General features: G+C 36.1%; 1 long non-coding RNA gene and 1 pseudogene across 2 annotated transcripts; one reads left to right on the plus strand and one right to left on the minus strand.

The window, feature by feature from the left end:
* Positions 1 to 342: 342 nt before the first annotated feature.
* LOC114298586 (phosphomannomutase-like) lies at positions 343 to 5500 on the minus strand (annotated as a pseudogene). Its single transcript, XR_014360511.1, has 11 exons — positions 5433 to 5500; positions 4519 to 4563; positions 4299 to 4362; positions 3187 to 3266; positions 2648 to 2684; positions 2086 to 2140; positions 1904 to 2003; positions 1705 to 1794; positions 1497 to 1588; positions 1251 to 1302; positions 343 to 789 (listed from the first exon to the last, which is right to left on the minus strand). The product of XR_014360511.1 is annotated as a phosphomannomutase-like (transcript).
* Positions 5501 to 17766: 12266 nt separating this feature from the next.
* Positions 17767 to 19495, plus strand: LOC114310497 (uncharacterized). The gene is made up of 2 exons (XR_014362029.1): positions 17767 to 18217; positions 18375 to 19495. It is a non-coding gene; the product is annotated as an uncharacterized LOC114310497 (long non-coding RNA).
* Positions 19496 to 20372: the final 877 nt, after the last annotated feature.

Below are 20372 nucleotides of genomic sequence, written 5' to 3' on the forward strand. Positions count from 1 at the left end.
TGCAGTAACACGCCCAACTTACACTGAGGAAAAATATTGGGTTGCTAAAAAGGAAGAGGAAACAAGAAGGACATGTTAGATTATTGCAAAGTGAATCTAATTGTTACTTGAGGATTAGAGTTTGTGGTATTTTCATTTGGAAATTTAAATACACAAAACAATCTATTTGTTAGAAGATTTATTCTTTTATGATGTTTTATCAATTTCAGTAATGATCATTTGGAAATTTAAATACACAAAACAATCTATTTGTTAGAAGATTTATTCTTTTATGATGTTGCATCAATTTCAGTAATGATCATCATTACTTAGAAGAAAACCTGCATAATCCCCAAAATTTTATTCCATTGCCAGAATAAAGTGCTTTACTAAGATATCCAAGACAAAACAGGAAACAGAAAAAGAAAAGGTAGAGACAGTAGTGCGTATGAAAGAAATCTCAAATGACATTTGGGCTTTAATAAGCTGAATACAAATAATTGGATTCTTATTTCATACAAAAATATTGGCTATGTCTATCAATCTCTATGATCTCATTCAAATAACAGATTGAACCTCTAATAAACACTGGCAACATGAAAATAGCCATCACTTGAATACAGAAATGAAGCCTGTGAAGGGAATTACAGATTCAAACAGATATTTCTACTACCCATCATTCTTATATCTATAAATTACATATGGCAAATAATTGAAGGCAACAAAGTAGAAATAACCACAGGGACCATTAAACCTGTTTGCTTAGGAAGAGAGTTGTACACTGCTTTACAGTGTCCTCAGGGTTGGTAACTGGGAATAGAACAAGAAAAAAGTTCACATTGCCATGATTATAAAATTAAAATGGCAAAAGAGAAACATTGATATTGATATCCATTTAAAAAGCATTTGGGTACTCAATGAAAATGAAATTGTTCCATCTCAACTTTCAATATTTAATCCATTTTGTTTTCCATTGCATTTAAAACGAGTACAGCCTGTTTTATGTACAAAATCATTCGGAACATTATAAGAAAATATCATCAATTTTATTTCTTTTGTTGATGGATCCATTTTCTTTGGTAATTATCCAACTTTAGCAAATGAAAAAGATGCATGTGGATGCTATTGAAAACAAAATGAATTGACTTGATTGAAGATTTTAGATTTCTTTGCAAATGGGACCATATTAACAATGCATTTGGTTCTCTAGATGCTATGGCAATGGAGAACTCCATGGTGTATTGAAAAATAAGCTGAAATATAGAGCAGACCTGTGTGCCCCATGGTTCACTCTGATTCATATATCTCATGGTCATTTCTTCCAGATTCAGGCAACATCCAAGCCCTTCGTTTAGTCCCAACATAGTACCAAAAACTAGTCAACAAAATAAAAAATGAACTAATACAACACAAGACATCACTACAGGGAATTGAACTTTCAACCAGTTAGTGTCACATGGCAAATACCAAAAAAGGAAGGGAATAACCAAACTGAAGAGAGAAGACAAAATTGTTACCTTGTAAGTTCTGTCTCCAAAGAAGTGGATTTCATGAAAATCATCCACATATCTCAAGCAATAAGTCTTGTCCCAACCTTGAGGGAAAACATGTTAAAACATGCAAGCATTACGCCTAAACATAAATTTAACTGCAACGACTTGTTATCAGTTTTTTATCAGCGTAAGAATCATCAAAGCATAAACCAAGAATAACATTCACTCACATCAAAACTTATTTGTCCCCCAAAGGAAAAGGTGAGATTAAGGTGAGCAAATTTTCGCGGAGCACAACATCTTTAGGGCGTATGTTCAGAACCTGAATATAATTTCAAAAGAGTAATTTTCAAGAGGTCCAACATCAACTGTGTTTCTTATAGAGACCCAAGTTTTGAACTTATTCTTAATCATAATTTAAGTTATTGTACCTTATCATACTTTTCAAACTTGTCCCGTTCTTCTGGGCTGCAGTTTCGGCCTATTGGAGATACATTGAGCATCCCGCTTTGGAACTCTATAAATGTTCCTCTAAAGAAGAAGTTGAATAAGAAACGGACTCAGAAGCTTAACATGTATGGATAATTGCAACTCGTGCTTGCACTTCACAAACCTCTTTATTGGAATATCCAAGTCGGCAATGTAATGCAGCGTAAAATTAATAAATCCCTGCAAATCATTTAAAAATGTCATATCCATAAACTAATAATGCACTATAAATGTTTTGTACACATATAGACGAAGCCTACCATCCAATGGCCACAGCATAACTTTTTATACCTATACTGACTTTGACAACAACAACAAAAAAAAAAAAATCAAAAAATTTATAAACAATTTGGAAAAAAATAGATGTTTCCGACAAGCATGTTGATCTGTAATCTTACTGAAGGATGGAGATAGGGGCATATTTTATTGTTTCTACCCTTGATAGTGTAAAAAATATATGATCCTAACTTTTATAATTTTATGGGTCCCTTTGGCTTCTTGCAAATTACTTTTTTTTTTTTTTGACAGGTAAGTTATAAGAAATTCGAACTCGGGTCATGCCTAAGCTGCTAGAGTGTCCCCTTGGGGGCTGGGCTTTTTGCAAATTACTAATTAATAACAATGCAGTTGCTTAGTGAGTTACTGTGCGTACTCAGGATTTAGCAAAGAGTAGGAGAAGGGTCTGATCTTAAGTTTTTCTTCTCCAAGATATGATCTCAAGCTCTGCAGAATTACGAATCCAGGAAGAAATTAATAAATAAATAAATAAAATTAAAGTAAGCAAAAGAACAAAAAATGGAAAAGATAACAAAGTGGACCCAAAGTGTATAAATATGGCTAAAGGCAACTACAACCTTCTGCAAAAACACATTAAAATGACAGTCCACTACTCAAGAACTTTAAGTTATTCAAGGAGATTAATTAGCTGACTTAATTTAAACAATATTGGAAATGTTAGCAAATATTTATTGTTTCTCTACCTTTTTCAGACCTAAAATGGCTCAGAAGAGAACCTAAAGAATCTGTTGTATCAAGGCATAGCATTTTCCATTGAAAAGGCCAAATTATAAACCCAATTTTCCTACTTTTTGTATAATTATGTCTAAAATATTCAAGACCTTAGTTGTTCATAAGAACAGTGTGAATCATTGTCAACATATTATAAAAGTATCATTTGAATCTTGGACTTGAGATAAATAATTTTGGGTATAGATTTAGACAATACCTGGGTCCCAATGAGCTTCCCATCCTTATAGGCCACAAGACCATTTTCCGCAAATACATAGTCATAGTCATTTATAACAGCACATATAGCGAACATGGAGTAAAATGTCAAGCAGTCAGCCACAATAATACTTCTAAAGAACTTTTGAAAGATAGAATGTTGGAAGACAAAGAAGACTAAAACGGAAAGCTTGAAGAAAATGGAGCAGTAAAGTTTATACTGCATCAAATCATATAAACAATGTGATCACCCACAAGGCAAGAACATGCAGTTCACAAGAAACATTACCTTATTTGGTTTCAGTGTTTTTTATTTTCAGTGTTTTTTTGTTTTTAGTCAAAACTTTTAATATTTTAAGATTTTTTATTTTTTAGATGCACATAACTTAAAATATTTAAATTTTTGACTAAAAAAAAAAAAAAAAAACTCAATTTTTAGAAAATCAATCAAAGCCAAACAAGGTAATTGAATTTTCCATAATTTCACTTGAAATTTTCGGAGTAAAAGTTTTTTACCTAATCTGAGACAGATTTACAAACTGATTAGAATACACACTGGCATTCTCCATTAATGTTTCTATGAAGTAAAATGTTTCCCAAGTGGTGTTTCCTACTAGTATGGGGTAATAAATATCAACTAATTTTTCAACTTTGAGATTTCTCTTAAACAATGGACATGCACATCAAAGAATAATTAGCAAACAATATTCACACTCATCACCTTATTATACTCCAAATTTTTGGACAATAGGTCATGGATAAAAAATGCAAATCCTAGAAAACCAAATCACTTAGAAAGTAAGCAAGATCCAAGAAACAAATCACCAGCACAATCTCTTCTATTACTTCCTAAATCAACCAAAGCCTAATAAATAAAAAATTAAAACATATTGACACTTATAAATTCTATTTACAACATATTGCTGATGAAGAAATGAAACCTTTGAAAACTAATTAATTCACAATGAAGAAAAAACTGTATCTTATTACCACATGAACGAAGTTGAAACATGAGGTTTGGTTTTGGACAAACTACAATGATCTAGTCGCACATAGACACAACTAAAGACACCAAAAACTTTCCAAATTCTACAAGCTATTGTAGCAAACCTGAGTTCCCAAGCTGCTCTGATATCTTAACAAGGTCAAACCCTCCAACAACACCAACTGTAACAACCTGCAGTTAGACCAAGCTGTAAAGCTGTTATCATTGTACAAAACAACCAACATAAGCAATATTTTGCCACTTGAAAGAGAGAGAATGAACCAAAAAGGCCTTATGAAAACCACTCCACGTTGCATTCAGGGGTTATCACAATAATCAATGAAGTACCTTCCGAAGTTCCTGCACGAATTTCAGCATATCCGAAGTAACAACCTGAAATTGAAATAGCAAATGCAAATGTTAAATAAAAGGGAATTCCACCAAAACAACTAAAATCTCTGTATCGATCGAAGACAGCCTAAACAAATCAGATAAATATGGCAGGTTCCATATGATCATAACCACTTGGGTCTTGCTAAATTAGAAGCTTAACCATCTTTAGAAGATACAAAAAGACAGGGATACGAGCACTTTTTATAATTATTTTGCATAAAATTAGGCATCAAAACCAAGAACTTAATATCATTTTATGATGATTGACAAGCTTAATCACTATTAATAGGCTGTCAGCTACATGGATCCATGTTTCAAATAAATAAGCTTCCACATTGAAGCAAGTAAAAAAGAAACCAATATGTACTTTCTTTTCTTTTCTTTTCTTTTTTCACAAACAAGGAATAGGGGTAGGTGTAACTGCATCACACAGTGGTAAGACTTGAATTCAGATATTGGATAGAGAGCACCTCATTCACTAAGACAGCCCTTGATCTCCAAGAAACCAACAAGAAATTCAAACATTGGAATAGGGGTAGGTGTAACTGCATCACACAGTGGTAAGACTTGAATTCAAACAAGGAATTAGGCATCAAAACCACTATTATGTATCTTTAGACTGTGTTCAGATCATAGATTTAGGCAGAGATTTGAAAATGGAAAGGAAGAAGCGAGAGAAATGAAGGGGAAAAAAATGTCATTTACATTTCCCTTTTCAAATCCAAGATCCAAAGACAGCCTTACAGATTATAAGAAATATCACTGTATAACAAAATAAAACCAAAAATAAAAAATAAAATAAAATTTTGGGTACAAAATTAATAATGTGCAAAAATGAAACAAGAAGAATAGGAGAAGGAAATTGGCACCTTTGGGGGAGCGGTAAGAGTGACATCAACATCAAACAAAGCAATTAATCAGGCTTCCTTGCTGCCATTTCAGTATACAGAATTTTCTGCCATTAAAACAACAAGCTCGAAAAGCGTCAATTCAAATATTTATAATTAGAAAATAAAAAGAAAAAATGGGCAAATTATGCTTCTAAGAGAAATAGAGACAGTGAGAGAGTATGCATTACTCTCATCTCATGAAGTTCCACAAATTCTGTGAGTCGACTCAGTTAAAGTCGAAACACCCGTTTGCTTCTGAGGAAAATCATACAAACAAAAATCTTTCCTGAGAAAAAAATTACTTCTATAGATTTCAAGCTGAGAACTCTCGTATTGAATTGCAATTCCAAATTGACATAAGGAAATACAACTAGATAAAATACAAACAATGAAGAACCAATGAAAAAGTGCGATTTCCCTGGGGAAAATTGGGTGAAGAGTCAAATTAAGATGACTTATGATAGAGGGTGCGGATTATAGACTTCGTTTGGGGATGGGTCGGCTTTTTTTATTTTTTGTTTTTTATTTTATTTCAGTTTGGTTAAAAGTTCATTTGGATTTGGTTTTTTAGTTTTATTTTAATTTTTAAAAGAGAAAATATGTAATAATTATAATTTAAATGTGACATTTTATTTTATTAATTTTTTAATTTATTTTATCTTTTCATAATTAAATTAGCTCACTATTTAAAAAAACAGCTCCGCTACGTAGCTCGAATATGTTGTGGCTCGAGTGGCCCAATTTTGAGTTTCTATCTGGTGTGTGCATGTGCTCAACTCAACTCCCATTTCAATTAGAAAAAAAAAAAAATACAGAGTGAAGACTCATTCCTAACCTAGCGACAGTGCCACCGCTACGCACCGATCAGAGTGCAGTCGTTGAGCACCGATCGAAACAATGAGAGGAGCGGAACAATGCCGCTGCACAGCACTGATCTGGGTGTTGCTGCTGTGTGTATGCCGCAGCCGCTGCTACTATGTGTGTGTCGTCGCCACTGTTGCTGTGTGTGGACATCAACATTGTGCTCTGTCCATAGTGGAAGAAGATGAGGAGCCCACCAAATCTTTCTATACTGACCGAGTATCTTCCAAGGTTGATATCTACTTTTAATTTGCATTAGAATTTATTTTTCAAGAACGGATGATTTTTTCTCCTTTTCATCAAATGTTTGCCTAAATATTGTTAACTGTATCATGGTTTCAAACTTGTTTTCTATATGGTACATATATATATATATATATGGACAAATAAATAAGATGGAACTGTATTTGAAGGTGCAAGGCACCACCCAATTACAATCAGACAAAGATCAAAAACTATTCAACAGTGTTGGTATAAATTTCAGGTGGTATAAAATTGGGATGAGAGATCTGCAAGGCAAGGCAAGGGTGAGAGTGATCTTCAATGAGAGAGATCTACTAAGAGCTTTTGTTTCAATGGCCTTTGACTTTGAATAGAGACAGAATACAGGGTATGAGGAGAGAGAAAATATTGATATATTATATTATATTTGACTGAAGAGAGAAAATCTAAATTTGGATTTTGGGCCATCGAGCTACAAGGGATTCGAGCTATAAAGCTTTTTCCCTAAAAAAAAAAGGGGTCAGAATTCTCCATGGAATGTATATGCGGATCCATTGACCTAGGTCTAATACAAAATTAGTGATTTTGGTAACTATTTTTTAATTATAAATAAATAACACATAAATGTATGAATCAAGCAAAAGAAATTTGGGGAAATTGTAATTTTTTTATTAAAATAAATAAATTAGTGGTAAATTTTATTTATTTTAAATAATTAAAGTTATAATTTTTTTATGAATTTGTAAATATTTGTGAAGACAATACTAGTATCACATTTTTTTTCCAATTTTTTTCTTCTTTTTTTTATTTTTATTTTTTATCTTTAGTAATTTTTGTTTTTTTTAAATTTGTGTCAAAATTTTTTACTTTTTCAATTGCTAGTGTAGAATAATGTTAAAAATTGAAAAAATCCAAAAAAAAATAAAACAAGTCAACTATTTTTTACTTTTTTCCTTTTAGTTTTTTGTAATGCTCTATTCCTCAATTTTCCCCCCCACCCTCCCCCCAATGCCATAGCGAATAATAATAACTAATCAACTCTCTTCAAACTCTTATCTCTCATTTCAAAAATGTTTAACACATCATTAGGAAGAGTTTACAGGAGAAAAATTAGGGAGATGTAGCATGCTCATTTTTTAGGAGGCTCCTCTAGTAAAAATTTAATTTTTTTCGAAAAAAAAATATTACTAAATACAATAAAAAAAAAGCCACAAAAAAATTCAATTATAAATGACAGAAGACGAAAGATGCAAAGAGCATCATAGCAAAATTAGACAATCCCAACTAGGTTGGCACTATCTAACTAACATAATCATATGTTAGCCCCAAACCAAGTTGATAAGACAATAACCCGCCAAAACAAAAACATAGAATGTAACGCCCCCAAAATAATTTATATAAGAAAGGTTCATATTTATTTATCAACAAGATCTAAATCCAAAAGTAGTAACTCCCATAACATATTTATATATATATATATATATATATATATATAACATAATGTTTCATCCATTGCATCCTCATTAAATCTTTAAGATGTGTACTCAATTCATTCCGGAGATTTATCATAAGTGTTCCACATGCAACTATACATTCAACATTACATAAATATGAATTTATAGCATATGGCATCACAAGTCAACTACAAATAAATGCTCCCAAGGCTACAAATTTCAAAGCTTATGCCTGGTTACACAAAAATGGTTATCAAAACCCATATATTTTAAGCCCTTGGCTTGTCCAAAACAACAACAAAACAAGAGTCATATGCCCTCAACACTTCACGCCTTCAATTTGGTGGAATCGCTACATATTTCCCTGCACAAAATCCACTAGGGTGAGCACAAAACCCAGTAAGAAATTCTTAACATAGTATATACATTTTTACATAGTCTCATGAGATAAATGCAAATGCCATGTCATGCTCAAAATACATATTTTTGCCTTTTGGAAAATCTTGTGCATAGTGCCAATTTGATAACACAATGATCCAACAAATTCAATGTAATTTTCAAAGGGGTGATAAATATGACTTAGGTAATCCCTAGGTTGGTATCTGCAAGTAGGCATTACAAGCACTACCAATCTCCACTTTACCGGTCTCTCACTGGAAGGCACATGGTATTTCCTCCACACGTGTTTTCGGTCTTTCACCATGGGCACTTAGGCTAACTTAACCAATACCAAACTACACCCCCTATCCGGACTTATCAACATATTTGCCCCAAAACAATTCAATATGTTCTTGTTTCACAAAACAATTTATTTCTCAATGCAATAGTTTTCAAATTTCAATTTGATTCATAACAACCAAATGAAATGGAATGTTAATACAACATATGTATCAATGCATTATAATATGTTTCCATTTTCAATTTTCACCACACAATCTACCATTGTGATAAAAATCTCCATACTCATTCTCAAGATAATTTCACAAATAAATCTAGCGAGAGATAAATAATAATAGCACATTACATGCTTTCTCCACATGTTAATCTCTATTTTTCCACTTGGTCATTTCAAGACCAACAAAAAATAAGCTATACAACTAGCTTCAATATTAACCATTTCTCATTCTTCTGTGGAATTTCCTCTTCATTCACAATTATAGAAATTTCTCAATCATATATTCATCATAATACTTGACAAGCATAGATTTCACTTACCATTTTCCCCAAAAAATCCCCAATCTCTAGGGTTTTCACAAAACTAGGTTTTTTCCTTATTTTTGAAAGGACTTTTCTGAGACAACATTCCTTTTTTACAATATAGTTCATACCCTCAAGAGTTTTTTTAAAAACATTGAGAAAACCCATTTTTTAAATCATCAAGAACTCATGAGCCAAAATCCAAGTTTCATTACTACAAGAAGAAGTTCCAAAATCAATATAAATTTGCAAAAATGTATATATAACTTTAAGAGAATCCCTACCTCAAGCTTTGGAGAAGAAGAGAGAAGAAAACCCCCAAATTTGACGGTGTTGAAATCCGATCTCCACCACATAAAACGTAGCCCTCGAAGAGTTCTCCAACTTTAATGAAGGAACTAGGGTCACAGCTCTAATGGATTTGGAGAAATCAAAAGATAAATTTGATTTGGTGAGAGTAATGTAGAGAGAATGAGGAGAAATGTGTTTGAGAGAGAGAGAGAGACAAGAGAAAAGTGAGGTGGGTGCTCAGCCCAAGAAAAGAAAAAGAGAAAATTTTCAAACACAGCACATTCCTACACGTGCGGCACCATTTCCATACGTGCGACACGTACCTTCCATACGTGTGTCACTCTCCCCCGTACGTGAGGCTCACTTTCCGCACCTGCCCTTCGCTCGTGCATTTAAAATAGTGTTGTACCATCAACGACCTCACCTCACCGCACATGCGACCTCGCCTCCCGTACCTGCGGCCTCATTGTCACACGTGTGGTCCTACCTCCACCCAGAAATTGCACTAGCTGAACTCGAGACACCCTTGATCCAATTTCATACCTTCCGAAGCAAGCATAACTCAACTCCAGAATGAAATAAAGATGAGGATCCGAGGGAAATTTCAAGAACGATGAACTCAAACGGTCGACAAGACCTCAGATTAAATCCTGACACTCCCAGCACGAGCAAGATAATCACAATTAAAGGAAAACGAGATGGGTTATATGCCCAGGCATCACATAGGATAGCAGACAACACCCAATAGTGGGCTACCAAACAACAACACTAGCAAAGACTTGTTACCTCAAACCACAAGCCTCCTACCTTTACTCAAACAATTTCTAATTTGCCTCATGTGGAAAAGAAAATATGAATTGTGAAATAAGTTCCGTAAACACTACTTAGAACCAAAGTGCAATCTTTACTTTTATCAGATCACATAAACCTGCCACATTTGGGTTAATAGCCTTGAAAATGCACTCATTTTGATGTTCTCATAGAGACCACAACATAGTAATAGGTAATGATTTTCACATCATTTTCTCATTATTGCTAAGACTTTCCCTTGCCCATCAGTTAAGGAGTTCCTCCACTGAGTTTGGTAATGCACCTTGCACATCCCACCACTTTAACATCTCTGACCAAAACCTTCGGGGGGAAAAAAAAAAAATCTCTGACTAAACTCTTTAAGCAATTGGGCAATACAATAAACACACTACAACAAAATTAACTATTTACTGCATCATGTTTACAACATGCATTAAATGCATGTCGTAGTTAGTACATTTTACCACATTTTTTTTTTGCAAGCCGTTAATGTTTTGTCAATAACAATATACATACAATGTAAGTCGTTAATTCATATATTTATGGCATGCAAAAGTATGCCATAAAAAATGTATGTTTTTACGACTTACAAAAATATGTCGTAAAATATTTGCACTTAAGATGACATATATTTTATGTTGTAAAATATTATAACTTTACACGACATGCTAATGAATGTCGTGAACACTTCTACCAAAAAAGAAATCAATCCGATTTTTTTATGACATGCAAAAGTATGCCATAAAAAATGTATATTTTCACGGCATACAAAAATATGTTATAAAATATTTGCACTTAAGACAACATATATTTCATGTCGTAAAATATTAAATTTTATATATTTTTGAATTTAGTGATTTTTTTAGAAAATTAAAAAATATTTTCTTTCTAAGTATATGTAAATTATTTGAATTTAAAAAATAAAAAAAAATTATTTAAAAACTTACGCCACACTCCCATTCATTCTAGATCTATACATGTTTTTGTCCCTAACCCTCTTATTCTCTACAGGAATTATATTTTAATTATAAATAATAATAAAAAAAATCTAGATGTTCTTAAATATTTATAAATTTCTAGTAGATATGAGAAATTTTTATTTTTTTCCCCAATAAACTAGATATTCTAGTTAAAATCTAGATTTTTTTTAATACAAAAATAATTTATATACTTTCATAACTTGTAAAAATATGCCGTGAAATATGCTTAAGATGACATGCATTTTGCGTTATAATATATCATAATTTTACATGGCATGCATTAGTATGAAGTAAAAATTCTTACTAGAAAAATTATTATTATTTTTTTCACTCTCAAAAAGTCATAAGCTTATAAATCAATAAGAGTTTTTTTTTTAAATTTTTTTTTACCAAATTATATTTTAATTATAAAAAATAATAATAAAAAAAACAATTCTAGATGTTCTTAGATATTTATAAATTTCTAGTAGATATGACAATTATTTTTATTTATAAAATCTAGTAGATATTCCATTTATAATGTATAATTTTTTAATACAAAAATAATTTATAAACTTATACTTAAAATCTTTTTATCTAAAATTTTTTACTTCAATTTTTATTTACTTATTAATATTGTTAAAGTCACACATTCTTTACCTTCCAGATTTTTTTTTTATTTGTTTTTGTAATAAAAAACGACGATCAATCGAAAACGACGCCATCGATTGCCTCCTTCTCGTCCATTTCGATCTCTCTTCTCTAATTCACCAGGTAACTAATTCGTACTCTATAGAGAGAAATGAGATAGCAATTGTTAATATATAATGTACATTAGATAGTACATTCGCTAGCTGTATATAATATACATTAGATAGTACATTCGCTAGCTGTAAAGACTGTAAAGGGCAAACACCACTACCACACTTTCAGCTTTAGCATTATAGCTTTTGTATTTCTTAATGTAAAGTATGTTTTTCCTTTATGCTTTCGGTGCTCCAATGTATCCCTCTCCTCTCTATAAAGAGAGTGCATTCTCTTTGTAAATGAGACATATAATTACATATTAATACAGAGCTATTCAGTTGCTCTCTCTCTCACTCTCTCAAACTATTGTTTCATGGTATCAGAGCCCAGTTATACAATTCTGGCATTCTTCAATTTTGGTGCTTAGTCCCGTACACAGTGGCACTACACCAAACAGCTCGGAATCTCCTTACGACTCCAACGGCACCACGCTCGTCGTCAGAAACGCCCTTACGCGCTTCCACGCGCTGCCTTTGTGATCGGCCCGTCTCTGCTTCCGTTGCCACTCTCACACGCGCCTTCACGCGCTTACAGCTCTGCTCTTTCGTGCGCCGTTCTTGCTACCGTGCACCCGCGTGCGCTATCTGTCTACCGTGAGCCGCGCCTGCGCCGTTCTGCTATCGTGCACCCACGTGCACCATTTGTCTACCGTAAGTCGCGCCTGCGCCGTTCCGCTATCGTGCACCCGCGTGCACTAGCTTGCTACCGTAAGCCTCGCGTGCGCCGTTCTGCTAACGTGCGCCGCTGACATCATTTTTACATCCCGCTGACATCATCTCTGCACAGCCCACCTTTCCAAGCTATTTTCGACCTTCCGAACTCACTGGTACACTCTATTTTACCTAAGTTTGCTCCTACAGGTCTATTCCTATCGATTTAGCCCTACTCAACTATTATTATGGATCGTCATGATGCCTCCCATCCCATTTCCGTTATTTTGAATGGTTCCAACTATGTTCTGTGGGCCCAAGCCATGTCTTCCTTCCTCAAAGGAAAGAAGCTCTGGCGAATTATCACCGGGGATGTGACCCAACCGATGAAAGACACTGATGCAACTACTGTTTCTACTGCTACTGCTACATATGAAGACCGACTTGAGGAATGGGACAGTAAGAATTACCAAATCATTACCTGGTTTTGAAATACCTCTGTTACCTCTATCAGTCTTCAGTTTGGTCACTTTCAGCTTGACTCTATAACTACTCCTGCAAAAGACATCTGGGATTTTTTGAAAGAACGATACCAGACTACTGGTCTTGCTCATCAATATCAACTTCAGAGCCAACTTCATCGGATGCGCCAAAAATCTAGTCAGTCCATCAATGACTTCCTTTCCCAAATGTACTCTGTTTGGGACCAGCTTGCTCTTTCCGAACCGACTTGGCCTCACCGAGAATATGCTGTTTTATTTACTATCTATTGTAATTAGCAAAGGTTGGTGCACTTTCTCATGGCTCTCACTTCCTCTTTTGAGCCCGTACGTGCCTCTCTTCTTCATCGCCATCCTTTGCCTAATCTTGAGCAAGCTATTTCTGAGCTGCTATCAGAGGAGACTCGTCTTGGTACTCTCCAAACTCATCATGTGGACTCTGTTCTTGCCACTCCTCCGTACCAGCCATCATTTACCCAGCGGACCACTGCCTGCCTCTATTGTCAGAATCGGGGCCTTCCTTCAACACATCTCTTGGTCAATTGCCCCGTCAGAACCAGCCGATACTGCAACAAACTTGGTCTTGGTCATCTGCAACAGGATTGTTTTCGCAATCCATCCCGCTTATCCTCCAATAGCCACTTTTCTCACGGTGGTTCTTTCCAAGAGAGCTTTCGTCGTTCCGGGAATCAGTCTCATCACACTACTACTGCTGCCTCTGAGGGTTTTTCTGAGTCTCTTGCTCCGTCTACCCCTCTCTTTTCTCCAATGGATGTGGAGGCCATGTTCAAACACCTTCTCTCCCCTTCTGGTACACCTCCTCCTACTGCTTTGTCTGTGATTCCAGGTAACTCTTCTTGGTATTTTGACTCTGCCTGTTGTAATCATATGACCTCTAGTTCTACTATATTTTCTTTCATCTCTTCATCTCCTCATATTCCCTCAATTCAAACTGTTGATGGTTCTCTCTTGTCTGTTCGTCATGTTGGTACTGTTTCCACATCTTCTTTATCTTTACCTCAAGTTTATCATATCACTGCTCTCACTTTAAACCTTATTTCTATTGGTCAATTATGTGAACTTGTTCTAACTGTCACCTTTTCTGCTACTAATTGTTTGGTGCAGGACCCTCAGACGGGGCAGACTATTGGGATCGGCCGTAAGCACGGACGTCTCTATGAGCTCATTCACCTTCATGTTCCTAACTCTCCTCAGATCGCTGCTCCTGCATCTGGTTCCTCATTATCTCCTTTTCATCTTTGGCATTGTCGCTTAGGGCATATTTCTGTTAATCGCTTAAAGTCTTTGGTTTCTAGTGGATAATTGGGTCATGTAATTCCAGATAATTTCGATTGTATACCCTGTCAACTTGCCAAACAACCTGCTTTATCATTCAATAAAAGTACTTCGGTTTCCTGTGCACCTTTTGATCTTATACATTCGGATATTTGGGGCCCCTCCCCTACTACTACTATGGGGGGATCTCGTTATTTTGTTGTTTTTGTTGATGATTTTTCACGATTTACTTGGATTTTTCTAATGAAAACTCGGTCTGAACTTAAACACCTTTATTATAGATTTGCCCAAATGGTCCACACCCAATTTTCCAAAACCATCAAACTTTTTCACTCTGACAATGCTATGGAATATCAGGATTCAGATTTTCTTTCTTTTCTTCAGAATCATGGTACGCTGCCTCATCATTCCTGTGCTGGCACGTCCCAGCAAAATGGCCATGTTGAACGGAAACATAGGCATATTCTTGACACTACTCGCGCTCTCATTCTCTCTTCTTCCTGCCCTGAAAACTTTTGGGGGGAAGCTGCCCTCACTGCTGTTTACACTATCAATTGTGCTCCTACCCCTGTCATCCATAATCAAACTCCCTTTGAACGTCTGCATGGCACTCCCCCTCTATATACTAATCTTCAGGTTTTTGGCTCTGCCTGCTTTGTTCTGCTTCAATCTCATGAACACACCAAGCTTGAACCTCGTTCTCGTCTTTGTTGCTTTCTTGGGTATGGAATTGAACATAAAGGCTTTTGCTGTTGGGACCCTCTCTCTAACCGTCTTCGTATCTCCTGCCATGTCATTTTCTAGGAGCACAAAATGTTTTCCTCCCTATACTCCTTTCACTTACCCGCACTTTCCACTAATGTACTGTTTACTAATCCTTCCATAGATCTCTTCTCTGATGATTTTGATACAGGTTCGTCCTTCATTGAGACGCCCTTGCTCACTCCTGATCCCGTCCAGACTGCTCTCCCTAAAGGTCCACCTCTCACTCCACCGGTTCTTCCTCCCACCGATCCTCCTACGGGTTGACCACACCAGGTAACTCAACCTCCTATCCATCTTCGTGATTATATTGTTGGGTCTGCTGCCTTTTCTACTTATGAACCTACCTCCTATCGTGAGGCTTGTACTAATCCTCTTTGGCAGCAAGCTATGACTAATGAACTCCAAGCTTTGGACAAAACTCATACTTGGGATCTTGTTAATCTTCCTCCTGGAAAAACTGCGATTGGCTGCAAATAGGTTTACAAAATCAAGACTCATTCTGATGGCTCTATTGAACGCTACAAAGCTCGTCTTGTTGCCAAGGGTTTCAACCAGGAATATGGGATTGATTATGAGGAAACCTTCTCCCCTGTTGCTCGGCTTACCTCTGTTCACAGTTTACTTGCTGTTGCTACTGCTCGCTACTGGGAGCTCTTTTAGATGGATGTCAAAAATGCTTTTCTCAATGGTAATCTTCTTGAGAAGGTCTACATGCAACCTCCACCTGGGTCCACTTTTCCACCTCATAAGGTTTGCAAACTACAGCGTGCCCTCTATGGCCTCAAGCAAGTGCGCCGCGCTTGGTTTGCTAAGTTCAGTTCTACCATTCATGACTTCGGGTTCACTTCTAGCTCTTATGACTCTGCTATTTTTATACGAACTACTCCTCATGGTACCACTCTTCTCCTTCTGTATGTGGATGATATGATTATCACTAGTAATGATGCAGCTGGTATTCTCCACCTCAAACGTTTTCTCCACCATCAGTTTGAGATGAAGGACCTTGGTACTCTTAACTACTTTTTAGGCCTTGAAGTCTCTCATAATTCTACTGGTTCCTATTTGTCACAAGCCAAATATGCATCAAATCTTTTGGCTCGTGCTGGTCTTACCAATTGCAAAACTACCTCTACTCCAGTTGATCCTCAGATTCGTCTCACTCCTCTCGATGGGGATCTCCTCTCTGATGCTACTCTTTATCGCCAGCTCGTCGGTAGTCTTGTCTATCTCACAGTGACTCGTCCTGACATTGCCTATGCTGTTCACATTGTTAGTCAATACATGTCGGCTTCTCGCACTCCCCACTATATTACTCTACTCCATATCTTTTAATACCTCAAAGGCACTCTGTTCCATGGCCTTCACTACTCTGCTTCCTCCTCTCTTGAACTGCGTGCCTTTTCTGATGCTGATTAGGCTGGAGATCCTACGGATCGATGTTCCACCACGGGATTCTGTTTCTTCTTAGAGGATTCTCTTCTTACTTGGCGTAGCAAGAAACAATCTCTCACTGCCCGTTCTAGTACCGAAGCTGAATACCAAGCTCTTGTTGATACTGCTCAGGAACTTCTCTGGCGTCGCTGGCTCCTTACTGATATGGGTGTTTCCTCTTCTAGCGCTACCTCTCTTTATTGTGACAATCAGAGTGCCATTCAGATTGCTCACAATGATGTTTTTCATGATTGCACCAAGCATATTGAGATTGATTGTCATTTCATTCGACAGCATGTTACACGTGGTACTGTTCATCTTCTCCCTATTGCTTCTGCCGATCAACCTGCTGATATTTTCACCAAGGCTCATCCTCCTGGGCGCTTTCGTGATCTTGTTTCCAAACTCAACTTGATGGATGCCTACCCTCCTTGAGTTTGTGGGGGGCTGTTAATATATAATATACATTAGATAGTACATTCGCTAGCTGTATATAATATACATTAAATAGTACATTCGCTAGCTGTAAAGACTGTAAAGGGCAAACACCACTACCACACTTTCAGCTTTAGCATTATAGCTTTTATATTTCTTAATGTAAAGTATGTTTTTCCTTTATGCTTTCGATGCTCCAATGTATCCCTCTCCTCCCTATAAAGAGAGTGCATTCTCTTTGTAAATGAGACATATAATTACAGATTAATATAGAGCTATTCAGTTGCTCTCTCTCTCTCTCTCACACACTCTCTCAAACTATTGTTTTCGCAATTTCATATTTGATCGAGCATTGGCTTGGAGGAAATCGAAACCCTTAGATTTGTCTGAAATTGTTGTGTTTTGTTGTTTTGTTTCTGCATTGATTGACTAATAAGATCTAGGATTGTATTTATTTATTTATTTATTTTTTGATTTCATTGATTCACAATTTGAAATTCATTGATTCACTGATAAGATAGCAATTATTATTATTATTATTATTATTATTATTATTATTATTATTATTATTATTATTATTATTATTATTATTATTATTTTAATTTCTCTGCATTCTCCATTCCATTTCTAGATCTGTCTATATTGATTTTGCTTGGTTACTTCTTATTTGTTATCGTATTGTAGTGTGAATTTTTGTGTGTATGCTTGATATGATTTCAATTTGTGTTACTGTTAGCTACATATTACCTTGAATCAAATTTTCCAAACTTTCGTTGGGAACTCATGCCAGAAGAACTCAGCAGGGCCAAGCAAAATTCAGTTTCGAGGCTTCATGACATGGTTGAAGAGGTTAAGGGCGTTTAAGGAGAAAAACAATTTAGTTGAGACAGTAAGATAGAGCAATTTTAGGTGTTTGGGATATTTTGATGCAATGACATCTGATATGCGGCTAGGTATGGCACAAAGTTTTAGAACAAGCAGGTCTTCATTCACCTCTAATAATGGATATGAATCTCCTTCACTCAACCTTGCTAGTGTCTCGAATGGGGAAGAATATGACAGCAATGGTTCCAATTTTGCTCCACCGTAAGTTTCTTTCATTCCTCTTGTATTATGTTGAGATTGTCAGCTCTTGGGCTTAAGCTAGCTTGTTAGATTCTATGCTATCACAAGGTTTTGCATCTTGTATAGCGATTTGTAGACCCTAAGATTAAAGATGATTTCCATTTAATGTATCTTGCAGTTCACCATCAAGCCTGTCAATGGTTGTTCCGCCAGAACTAGCTGGTGCTATACCCTTGATTAATAAATTCCAGGTGACAAGATACGCTTGTGCTTTTAATTGTAATATTCATAGAGAAAATTTCTTCTCTGTTCAATTTGGTTCCCATCTTTCTCTGGCCCATGATTGCATTGATTCCTGCAATTGTCTTTGTTTAACTGTTGCAACTGCTCCTTTACTTCCAAGCCCTCAAACTTCACCAATTCTTCATCTCTACATGTCAAACCACCTTTCCTTCATGATGCCACATGTCCCTCAATACTTTAGACATGCTCACTTCTGCATCAGTCCACTAAGTCTATGACTTAACCTAGTAATTGCTCCATTACCTAGACCACTTACTACACTTGACTCATTCCTCTAATGCCATCTATCCCCTTGACTGGTAAAAGACTCTCACTTTGACTTTGCCACATGTCAGCATCCGGTTGATCCACTTGTCGATAGAAATTTGACAAAAATTGGTGTAACAAAGTCACAAGTTTCTTAGGTGTAATCTTGTGAAATGATACAAGGACAAGGGAATGATTTATTCGAGCACATAAACTCACCCCTCACAAGGGTTTTGTAATATTTCACTGAGTATGTTGACCTTGAGCAAAGAACAACCAACTCAAGTGACATAGCAAATGATATGGTGGCATTGGTCTCAGGAAATGAAAAACTCAAGGTTCTGCCAAAGAGGATGGGGACATTTGGTGAGGAATTGAGACTGAGATTCAGCACAGGAAGTTTGGATAATGGATTGGAGTAGGTCAGAGAAGGTTTCAAGAGAGAAAAGGTTTGGTTGGGTGATCCAAGGGAGAAAATAGTTTTTGAAAATATTCCAAGTATGGGGCATCTTGCAGCCCTAGTCCCTTATTTTTGGCTTTTACGTAAATAACATGGTCCATAGACAGATATTTATGGTGGTAGGAATTGATAGGGAAAGGAGTACATGTTATATGTACTCAGTTCTATTTAAAAGCAGTGCTTTTCATTAGGATTTCTACTGTGACCGTATTTACATTGTTTTGTTGGGGTATACATTCCAGCTGTTATTCTATGAATAAATGGGAGGCAAAGGATCATCTTTTGTTGAATGGATGTGTAGACGTCCCTGAACGTCCCGGGAGGGAATCCCCCTCGTTTTGTTCATTGGGTTCACTACAGTTCAGGACTCAATGTCACGGTCCTGTATCTAATCTCGCAAAGTGCAATGCAAGACCGATGAATCATCAAAGAGTCCAAATCCGGCAAATCGTTTTTGAAAATAGATTTTTTGAAAGAAGTGCCAAACATGGACTACTTTTCCAGATACAGAGTCGCCACCTAAATGTTTTGTTTTGGGGAAATTTAGGAAACCCTGACTCGTTGCCTAAGGCCACGTGTCCGTCATCACCAAAGTTGCCTCGGCTCGGGAACTTGGGTATGATTGGGAAAGGTCACTTCGTGAGCACCCCCGCTCGCCTGATCAAAGATCGGCTTCTACTAACCGTGATATCTAATTTTGAAAACATTATGCGTTCTTATTCCGGTTATTAGCCTAGATTTACTATGTGATGCGCACAGCATACAAGTATAGACTGGGTCGCCTGAATTGGAACGAAACATCTCATGTTTGTTTTAAAAAATGGTTTGCTACTCGCAAGTAGGCTAAAATGTGGATTTGCCACCCTCAGGTGGGCTTAGAAAACATGATGATTTGCCACTCTCTAGTGGGCTTAAGACTCACAATTGATGAATTGTTCCAATTCGGATAACCCAACCTTCACCCACAGGCATTCAGACAGGTATATCATATAAGCACATAGCCTCATGGTAAGCATGCTATCATGGCAGTCACTCACACACATGCAAGGATGCTAAAGCATAAAACTTACCGAGTACTCCAAGCCAAAACAGAAGCTATGTTAGAAATTTATGCATGATCCTAACTATATAGAAATGCCTAATGCAACACGTGCAAAATGCAGCTAA

Source organism: Camellia sinensis, chromosome 2 (assembly GCF_055761805.1).
Source record: "Camellia sinensis isolate YWXY chromosome 2, ASM5576180v1, whole genome shotgun sequence".
NCBI classification, from domain to species: domain Eukaryota; kingdom Viridiplantae; phylum Streptophyta; class Magnoliopsida; order Ericales; family Theaceae; genus Camellia; species Camellia sinensis.